At 42.9% G+C, this 10,247-nt stretch overlaps 1 long non-coding RNA gene across 1 annotated transcript; it reads left to right on the forward strand.

Moving 5' to 3' along the window:
- The first annotated feature begins 929 nt into the window (after positions 1 to 929).
- LOC103160316 lies at positions 930 to 10,046 on the forward strand. Its single transcript, XR_003483329.2, has 3 exons — positions 930 to 978; positions 1,452 to 1,551; positions 9,987 to 10,046. It is a non-coding gene; the product is annotated as an uncharacterized LOC103160316 (long non-coding RNA).
- Positions 10,047 to 10,247: the final 201 nt, after the last annotated feature.

Raw genomic sequence — 10,247 nt, forward strand, 5'->3', positions numbered from 1 at the left:
CAGACATAGTGCTGGAGCAGTAGCCAAGAGCTTTATATCCTGATGCTCAGGTAGCAGGCAGAGAAAAAAAGAGAGAGAGACTGGGCATGGGATGGGCTTTAGAAATCTCAAAGTCCACACGTCCTCCAATAAGGTCACCCTTACTCCAACAAGATCATACCTCCTAATCCTTCCCAAACAGTTCCACTGAGAACCCAGCATTCAAATCTATGAGCCTATAGGAACCATTCTCATTTAAACCACCACACCAACCAATACCATAATAGTAGCCAAGTTCAGTATCAAGTACCTACTTTTTGTTCTAATCCAGTGTCTACATGCACACATGGGCATGCATACACACACACATGTACATGTGCAAATATTACAGCAAATACACACTTTGTGTTTCATAGTTTATTTTGATTTGTAAGAATATCCATAATTTTTGTTGTCTGCTTCTTTATACACTCCATCATACCCATACCAACACAATGTCTTCTTTTGGGGGGTCATAAACTGCTAAGTCTACTGCTTTTCATATGTGCATCAGTTGGGGAACATATATTGGAGCATGGAAAAACCAAATAGTGGCCATATCCTCAAGGAACAATTGTTGCCCCATGCCTTGGCAAATATCCATTGTCAGTAACTCCTTGGTGTGTGGTGGAGCCCAGAGATCATCTATCCTATCTATAGGTCTCCTGCAGGTAAATCATAGCTGCTGTGACTCCATAATTACAGCCATGTGATGTTCAGGAAACAGCATTTCATAGCACCCCTTCCAATCCTCACTCAAAACAAAACATTCATAGATATCTGGAGGGGAAGCTGTAGCCACGCCTAGTTAGGGGCTGGCTATAGGTGTGTCTGACCATGCCTGCAAGGGCGTGGTCAGGGTGATGCAGAGTGAGAGTTTCAGGTGGCTGGGTTTCACTTTCGGTTTCACTGTTTGGCTTGCCGTACAGACTGCTGCCCACCTGCTGGCTCGGTCACTCTGTAAGTAAGGCTTTTCCCTATTAAATACCCTTGTATTTCTACCTGACTCCGTATTGGTAATTTCCCACTTTATATATCTGTAAACAGCAAAGTAGAAATTATAAAACTGTGTGTGTGTGTGTGTGTGTGAGTGTGTGTGTGTGTGTGTGTTGGGTTGGGTTGTGTTTATGTGTGAATGTGCTTGACCATGTTGCACATGCACAGAATGGAGAAGAACAGTTGGTGTCCCATTCTATCTCAAGGTCTCTCACTGGACAAAGTGAAGTTCACAGCTACCAGGCTCCAGTGATCCTTATATGTGCCTCATGGTCTCCAATGAAGTCTTCCAGACACATTCGAAGCCACACCCGAATTTCTCCATGGGTGGTAGACATCCAATTTTGAGTGCTCATGCCTGTTAGAGCAAGTAGGCTTACCACTGAGCCAGCTCCCCAGCTCTGATGAGATGCTTTACTGTGGCTTGTTTTTAACAGAACTTATCTGAGAAAACTGCAGTGAAGGAAATACCCAATGAAGCTCTCCCTCAATGTGGAGCAACAAAGGAAGGAAACCCTGAAAGTGGACCAGAGGAAGGTAAGAACTAGGTTTTGTACATAGAGAATGTTGGTGGAAAACAGAGAGTCATATATCCTCTCAGCCCAAGAGTTAACCTATTAACTAGACAGTAAGATAGAAAGGACAAGTAAAGAAGTGATAAGCTCCACATGTTATCTCAGTTAAGAACAGATAAAAGAGACAGTCCCTGGAAAGCTGGACAGTGAATCAGATTCAAAATCAGTCGTATACTCCAGAAATGTGAGGAAGTGAAAGAGAGAGAAGAGGAATGGAGATTGGGAAAGCCAATGGCTATGGATGGGCAATGAGGGAGTACGGGGTGTTATGCAGTCCGGAAAAACAGGAAATCCTCCAGGAAGGAAGAGTTCCTAACACTAAGAAGGCTAGGAACTCTTATACTTATCACTGTTTGAGAAGAAAAACATACTCCCAAACCCTGATTCCTCAATGCTTGGAGGCAATAGTTTGCAAGCACCTGACCACATGGAGCTAGTTTTGTTCACTTCAGATGAATATAAACATATGTGACCAACCACATATGTATAGAAGTAAATGTTATGCCACATGTGTGATTCACAAAGTACTATCTATGGTCCAAAAAAAGTAGGATTGGAAAGAAGAATGACATTGACTTTGATACAGGGAGATAAAGAAAGCCATCAAAAATTAAAAAGCATTAGAGAAGAAACGAGTTCAAATACAGGGTTTCAAATTAGGAGATAAACTCAATCTTGTTGGCAAAAACAAAACAAAACAAAACAAAAAACCCTAGCCTCACACAGAGCATTTTTAGGTTAGCTGCTTCCCACCATTCCATGGCTATGATAGGCACATGCGAGGACACAAACATGTGAATGGGGGAGGAGCTTCCTGGTCTCCTTCCACAAGGAGGACTTTCCTAGCTGGTCATGATTCAGCATGCAGCTTCCTACCCTCACCTCATCTCAGTCATCCATGGCATACCCAGCTTTTAAATCTTAAAAGAGACCCCCTTTGATGCTTCTGACACTGGTCTTGAAGTTCTCACCCATACTCCTCAAAGCTTCTGGCCTCCTGGATCCCAGCTGATGAATGTTTTCTGCCCATTTCCCAGAGATGGACAGAGCCAGTTAATTCTAGAGTGTGTAAGGTGTCTCTGATGAGGCCTTTGCTCAATGTGTATTTCCTTGCGTGTTAATTGAATCTTTATGGTCCAGGCACTGGTATGTAAACTCCATCCCAAGGAACCTTGAACCCATGACCTAACTGTAAACCTGATAGTAGTATATTAATATTTACTACCCTGGAGGTGCTGTGGATGCAGTAGTTTGCAAGACCCCACTAGCTCAGTGGGTGAATGGACTAATCTAAGTCTTGGGACAAACATGCCAGGTCCAAGAGTAAGAGCTGAGGACTATCATACAGAATGCTGGCCAACACTGGTGATTTTACAAAATGGTCCTGGGTCAGAAAATGGGGATGGGGTATCAGCAAGCCTCCTCAGGCCTGGTGAATATTACACACAAAATGTCCTGGTCCTTTCCCTCCCTATGAAGGCCCAAACCAGGGGTTATAGAAGTGAGGGAAGAATCTGGAAGAAGCTGAAGAAGTTTGCAAATCCGGTCCTCCTCGTAGCTCTATGGGAATTCAAAGCAAGGCCCAATATATCCTAGATCAGAGCTTGCTCCCCATGAAGTCACTGAATGCCACTAGGGATCAAGCGGTTGGGGCCACCGTATCAGGGACCACCACCACCACCACCACAGGAACATTGCCTAGCCTCAAAGATGAGCTGACCTCCATCATTCATCTTATTCTTCTTGAGATATCCCCCTTGCTTGACCTAAGCTGCAGGTAGATCCCAAAGAGGAGTCTCAAGCATGCTCTTTTAAGAGGAGAACCTGAGACAGTGTAGTCTTAGAGTCAGGGGGGTCCTCTAGAGAAAAGGAGGCCATGAAACTGCACCTGCAAGGTCTAGTAGGAGCCAATCAGACTCAGTGCTCTGGGAAGGGCTTTGTAGCTGATGGAACAGCTTGTGTGTAAGAAGGAGCCGAGAGGGAAGGATTGCATTGTAAGGTAGGGTGGCCTGGCAAGCCAACATAGCAACTCAGAAAGGATGGGCATTATGAGGCAGGCCAAGGAGAAGGCCAGCCTGATTCTAGGTGCTAACAGATGTGGGGAGGTTGAGGGAAGGAACTAGGGGTACAGGAGTGGAGGGAGGAAGTCAGAAAATGGATGTGAGAGGCAAAGTAGAGTAGGAATGGGGAAGGGAGAGGATGATGCTGAGAGCTGTCCCCTCTGCAGGACAGAGGGACTTGTGATGAAACTCATCTCTGGTGTGTATAGCACTAGACATAGCTAGGCTGTGCCAACAAGTAGTCTCATAAAGAATCCCAGCATGACCAGAGGGAAGAGGACGGGGCTTCAGAACAGACTTCATGGTCCTGAGAAAAGGGAATTGAGATGACCTGGGACAGGGTCCCAGCTGAATGGGTGAAGGGTGCGTATCGAGTAAGCAAAGAGACACAACCCTGGAGGCTTCAGAGAAAGAGGTCAAGGGGAGCTGATGCTGAAGCACCTGAAGGAATGGGTCCCTGCCTTGGGGGACCTCCACATTCCTGACCTGGAACCAGTGCCGCAAGAAGCCTTGGGCACCTTCCTTCTCAAAAGAGGAAAGCCAGGCCTAGGTTTGACAGAAGTGTTTTCAACAAATTCTCCTGGAACAGAACAGCAAGAGAGGTGCCCAGGCTGTGTCCTGCCAGGTCTCAGGAGGCCTACCTCACATCTGCATCATGAAAAGTGCTATAGGGAATCCCATGTGCTACCCTAGAGGCAGCACCAATAGGGCATAACCTCCCTCTGTGCGTGTGGCCTGAGGTGCAAGATACTCTGAGAAGGTACCCGACCCTCTAGCTGCCACGCGCTCACTGTGCCCCTGTACACCCATCAAGGCCCATGAGCCTCCCACTTACAAACCAAGTCCAGCTTCCAAATGCTTCCCAACCTGTTCCCCTTCTGATAACCCTTTAGAAAATAACCCAACTGCCTGTCCAGGTGTTTATGGTGAGAACCAGGTGTCCATTCTGAACCTTCCTCTGGCACTATACGTTGGGCCTCTGGTCAAACTATTTATTATAAGGTAGCACAATAACAGTGATCTGTTACTTGTCAAGTGAGTCTGGGCACCAACATGCCAGTTTTTTTGTGCTTCTTGGATACATTTGCATGGTCTGCCTTACACTGCAATCACAGTGAATGCCAGGTTTCCAGTACTCTTGTTGCCCATCCATGGCTCCCAGGCTTGAGGTCTTCTTGTAAGAGCCTCTTTGGGCCTCATCCACCAGTAGTCTGCCTCTAGCTACTCCTAGCAACATCCTGCACTTCAGGACTGCCATGTCTGGGCAGTCTCATCTCCATACCCTGCAATGTTATCAGCAGGCAGTCTTCCTTCAGAAAGCTTCCTTGGATTGTTCTTGTAGGACAAATGGACTTTCTCTGAGCCCCAGTGCTCCTGGTCCCTGTCACCATCCTACTTAGAGGGCTGGGGTTATACCTTCATCAATATGCCTTGGCCTGAGCCTGATAAACTTTAAGAAGGGATAGTGAATGGTATGTGGTGTGCCTGGAGGTAGGTTTTCTTTGGAAAAAATGTTTTGGTAAAGATACACTTCCAAGATGGGTGGTAGTGGTGCATGCCTTTAATCCCAGCACTTGAGAGGCAGAGGCAGGTGGATCTCTGTGAGGTTGAGGCCACCCTGGTCTACAAAGCCACACAGTGAAACCCTGTCTCCAGAAACAACAAAAATAGGATTCACTTCCAAGCTGGAATAGGTGTTGCACTCTTCAGCCATGGTTACTAATTTTTATCAGGTAGACATATATCTGATAGGTTCAATAGGACCCTAAGCCGGTCAGGGTGGAGGGAGATGATGACACGTAGGCAGAAGTGGAGAGCTGGCTATAATACATTTATTTTCATATTGAACCACCTAAAAGGTAGAAGAGTGGCTATTTGTCACTAGCTCAACTTTTCAGCTTAATAACTGAAGCCCACAGAAATGTAGGCGCTGGCTGGGCAGAGATGGCACACACCATTAATCCCGGCACAAGGGAGGCAGAGGCAGGCAGATCTCTGTGAGTTCAATCAAAGCCAGCTTCATCTATAAAGCTCAAAAGAGAAAGCCTGTCTCAAAAAAAAACAAAGAAAGAAAGAAAGAAAGAAAGGAAGGAAGGAAGGAAGGAAGGAAGGAAGGAAGAAAATAAAAAGAGAAAGAGAAAAAAGAGAAAGTAAGAAAGAAAGGAAGGAAGGAAGGAAGGAAGGAAGGAAGGAAGGAAGGAAGGAAGAAATGCAGACTCTGAAAGCCACAAAAGTTAGTGACAGGGGATGGTTTCTGTGTCTCTGCACAGTTATCCGTAATAGTAACTACAGCTCCTTTTTACTGAATCTTTCTGAAGGTGTTGACCCTTTGTTGAAGACATGAACAGCTCATTCTTCATGCTAAGTTAAAACTCAGAGATTCCATCATCAGCACATGTTTAAGAAGCTTCCTTTCTGGATCCATGACTGGATAGCTCAGTATTTAAAAATCCGACTTTTATGACCTGTGGGTCATGTCACTTCTTGTTTATTGAGTTGCCTATCTGTGCTGGTGGGTAAGGTCTGTGCTTGAGTGTTTCTATGAACCCATGGGTTAGCTTCACCCATGCTCAAGAAGCCACCTCTCTGACTTGTGAGTCGTTTTAGATCATCATTAAGAACCACTTTCATGGAAGCTAGGAAACAAGGAGAACCCTAAGAGAGACATACATGGTCCCTTAGAGAAGGGGAAAGGGACAAGATCTCCTGAGCAAATTGGGAGCACAGGGAGGAGAAAGAGGAGGAGATAAGGGGAGGGGTTAGGAGAACATGAGGGATCAGGAAGACTGAGACAGGGGAGGAATAGAGGAGAGCAAGAAAAGAGATACCTTAATAGAGGGAGCCATTATAGGTTTTAAAAGAAATCTGGCACCAGGGAAATGTCCAGAGATCCACAAGGATGACCCCAACTAACAATCTAAGCAATAGTGGAGAGGACTCCTTAAATGTCCTTCTCTGATAATGAGATTGATGAGATTAAATGCCATCCTAGAGCCTTTATCCAGTGGCTGATGGAAGCAGCAGTAGAGATTCACAGCCAAGCACTGGGCCAAACTCTTGGAAACCAGTTACAATGAGGGAGGAGTGATGAGCAAAGTGTTCAAGATCATTCTAGGAAAACCCACAGAAAGAGCTGACCTGAGCAAGGGGGAGCTCATGGACCCCAGTCTGACAGCTGGGGAACCAGCCTAGGACTGAGCAAGGCCCCCTGAACATGGGTGTTAGTTGGGAAGCCTGGGCAGTCTATGGGACCTCTGGCAGTGGATCCAGTATTTATTCCTAGTACACAAAATGACTTTGGGAGCCCATTTCCTATGAAGGAATATTCTCTCAGCCTAGATACACGGGGGAGGGCCTAGGCCCTGCCCCAAATAATGTGACAGACTTTGATGATCCCCCATGGGAGGTCTCACCCTCTCTGGGGAGTGGATGGGGTTAGAATGGGGGGTGGGGAGCATGGGAGGACAAGAGGGAGAGGGAACTGGGATTGGTATGAAAAATAAGATTGTTTTTAATTTAAACAAAAATTTATTTTAAAAAACACTCAAAAAAAAAAAAAAAAAACACTCTCTTGAGAAATGGCGTCCCTGGCTCTGTGGGTCTGGTCAGCCCATTTTTAGGAGCAGACTGGGTCTCTGGGCTTTATCAAACAAATCTATCTTTCATTAGATCACTTTCAATGCTCAAATACAAATTGTAATGTCACAACACAATGTGAAACATGTTGTATAACTGTAACTTCTGGGTTTAAATTCTGGCTCAGTCACTGGCAGGTGATAATGGACTTGTCCTTCCCTAGCCATGTCAAATTCTTTCTTAACAAAAATTTGAAGATCTTACTTACCTCACAGGATTGTTGTGGAGCTTCCTAATAAGAGTTTAGCACATGTGGTTAGAATAATGCATATTAGTTGCATGGCAAGTCCTGAGAAACATTAACTGCTATTTAAACTTTTAAAGGGTTTGTCAGATCTTGACTTTAGGACTTATACGTTGACTATAGTGCACTTAAAAATTTGTTTTTATTGATAATTTTTATGTTTTTTCTTTTATTTATTCTCTGACATTTTTATGCTGGGTACATGTACCTATCTGCTCCCACATTTACCTCCAGTGAATGAAAATACTAGTCTATACAAGTGTGTGACAGACAAAATATCATTGATCCCTGTAGAATCCTTTGACTAACACTGATGAAGTAAAATTATTCACTGTAGGATCATTATGACCACTAATAGTATCAGTTTCTCTTTTCATGGAATCTACAACTCTAGCTCTTATCCTGAATATCAAAAGGAATTCCACTTCTATGTCTCCACCTCAGACATAAACATAGTAGGAACATTGTTCTTTCCAGCTTGACCCAGCCTATCAGTCTACTCAATTTTATGATAAGGTTCAGCACCCAATTCTAAGTGTGCACTATGTGACATTTCATGAGCTTAAGCACATGTTACCTCTTATGGAGTAACATTAGCCATCTTTCTTCTCTCAATCCCACAATAAGAAGTGAATCATTTACTCTATCAATACTTACTTGTGCTCAAGCACAAATGTCATTGCTGATTTATGTATTCATAAGTGAAGACTGAACATTCATTGATTTAACTAAATGAAAGTCAAGTTTGGCCTTAAAATTTTAATGCTGGTGTGCTTACTGCAGGTTTATTAGCTCTTTATGACAGAGTACACCAACACCATTAAAATAAATTGCCTAACTACTGTTTTTTGGAAGTAGTACATATCTTTGCCACAAGTTTTACACTGAGATTTATAATTAAAACGCCATGACTTACCACTATATTTATAGGTTATCATTCCCTCAGTCCTGGTATGACCAAATAACACAATATTCAGAAATCCCTTCTCTCATTTGCATTTATGTATATACATATTTCTTTACCTGTTATACCTATTCCTACTTATATACAGAATCTACAGATAGAGTTAATTTGATAAATAACAGATTGAAGTCCTTATATCTAGAATAAGAATTGATCCTACTTCTCCCGATTCAAAACTCTTCTTGCTATGTGCTACACAATACACTATTCTAAGCTAGATGTCCTATGCCCTGAAGCATTTGTATATAAGCTTCCTGTACTAATAGGCTCACTAACCTATTATTTTATGTAACATTACCTCAGCATCTTAACTGCCACACTAAGATCAGACTAGGTTATGAATCTAATATAGAACTCTATCACTTTTTTACAAATAAACCACACAGTAATGTATAAATTGTACAACTTCTTATAAAAATGTATTTCTTTTAACTTAGACTGGATATCAGCTTTAAAACTCCAAAACCAGATGCAACTGTAAAGAGTTGCATATCATCCATTCTTCTAATTATGTAGACAATTTTCCTTTGCAACTTTTATTCATTTATACAAACATTATCACCAAGTATTAAATTAACCAGTTGAATATACCTTTGTTGTAAATACAATGACAATGTACAATTTCTATAATTGTTTTCATCCAAGCCATAGAAACATTATTTTGGGTTGAGACTGAAGTAACTACAGAAAGAGTTCTGGGTTGGGGCTTTAGGCATCTTGGGAGACAGATAGTGACTTTTTCCTATTTAAAATTCAGAGCAAGTGAATGCTGTTCTGGGGATGTGAGTCCCAGAGATTCGGTTTTGTGTTGATGTTTGTTTTAAGAAGTCAGATCACCTCTGTTTGCTTACAAAAAGAAGAATCATTTCTGTTTTTACTCAATCAACTAATTGTATGTGTTCCTTCTGTATCCTGCAGAAAAGTAGGTACAATCAGAATTGAAGTAATATTTCTCAAATCTGATGAAAATTCTAGACACTCATATCTAAAAGTCTTAACACAAAGCAAAATATATGTAAAACAGCACATAAGCATGCACACAAAATGAAACTGCTGAAATGGAATAACAAAAAACAAAAGAGTAAAATATCCATAGGAAAAAGACATATTACAAACAGAAACAAATATAAATGAATTTTTTTTTCTTAGATAGGGTTTCTATTGCTGTGATGAAATTCCATGACCAAAAAGCAAGTTACGGAACAATGAGTTTATTTGGCTTACATTTCCATATCACTATTTATCATGGAAGGAAGTATGGGTTGAAACTTAAACAGGGCAGGAGCTTGGAGGCAGGAGCTGATGCCTAGGCCATGGAGGGGCGCTGATTAACAGGCTTGCTCCTCATGGCTTGAGCAGCCTGCTTTCTTATAGAGTACTAGGGAAATGTCCAGAGATCTACAAGGATAACCCCAACTAAGAACCAATAGTGGAGAGGCTACCTTAAATGCCCTTCCCCTATAATGAGACTGATGACTGCTTTGCCATCCTAGAGCCTTCCTCCAGTAGCTAATGGAAGCAGAAGCAGAGACCTACAACTAAGCACTGAGCTGAACTTCTGGAATCCAGTTGTAGAGAGGGAGGAGTGAAGAGCAAAGATGTCAAGACCAAGCTGGAGAAACCCACAGAAACAGCTGACCTGAACAAGGAGGGAGCTCATGGTCCCCAGACAGCTGGGAAAATAGCATAGGATGGAACTAGACCCCCTGATCATGGGTGTCAGTTAGGAGGCCTGGGCAGTCTATGGGGCATCT

The sequence above is a fragment of the Cricetulus griseus genome, chromosome 3 (assembly GCF_003668045.3).
Source record: "Cricetulus griseus strain 17A/GY chromosome 3, alternate assembly CriGri-PICRH-1.0, whole genome shotgun sequence".
Lineage (NCBI taxonomy): Eukaryota > Metazoa > Chordata > Mammalia > Rodentia > Cricetidae > Cricetulus > Cricetulus griseus.